Source organism: Condylura cristata, unplaced genomic scaffold (assembly GCF_000260355.1).
Source record: "Condylura cristata isolate star-nosed mole 26May11 unplaced genomic scaffold, ConCri1.0 scaffold00003, whole genome shotgun sequence".
Lineage (NCBI taxonomy): Eukaryota > Metazoa > Chordata > Mammalia > Eulipotyphla > Talpidae > Condylura > Condylura cristata.
The window spans coordinates 77,530,172-77,530,835 of record NW_004567104.1 but is presented as its reverse complement, the minus strand read 5'-3'; the positions used below and the strand labels follow the sequence as shown (position 1 = coordinate 77,530,835).

At 67.9% G+C, this 664-nt stretch overlaps 1 protein-coding gene across 1 annotated transcript in view; it reads right to left on the bottom strand.

The window, feature by feature from the left end:
* The window catches only part of BACE2 (beta-site APP-cleaving enzyme 2), a 53,466-nt gene that overhangs the window by 25,024 nt on the left and 27,778 nt on the right, over positions 1-664 (bottom strand). The window lies entirely within an intron of this gene.

Genomic DNA, 664 nt, shown 5'->3' with positions numbered 1-664 from the left:
GCCACCTGACCCCTCCCTGCCCTGGGGCCACGCAGGGGCGGCCGCCAGCCTTCCGGCCCCTCATGTCCGGGGCTCCTCCCCGCACCCCCCCAACCTCTGCCAAGGAGCGCACGCCCACGGCTGCCCATGCAACAGACGCCCACGCCCACGGCCGCCCACACCCACGGCCGCCCATGCCCACGGACGCCCACGTCCACGGCCGCCCACGCCCACGGACACCCACGCACACGGATGCCCACACACCACATCCGATGTCCATGCACACCGACGCCCACACACCACATCCGACGCCCACACACCACATCTGACGCCCACACACCACATCCGACGCCCACACACCACATCTGACGCCCACGCACACCAACGCCCACACACGCCCGTACCTACACACACACACTAATGTCCACACACCAGCTCTACACTTACGCACATTGTCCACACACTCACAGACGCACGCACACCTGCAGAGGTAACACGCGCACACACCTGTCCGGGCCCACGCACACCCGCGCACCAGCCATGTGCCCGTGCAAACACTCACACCCACGCGCACACCATGGCGCTGATCCCTACAGACGCACCCACAGACACGTGTGTCCACACCCCACGACAGGCACACGCGGACACACGCCACGTCCACGTCGCGCACGTCGCCGCCGCTCTG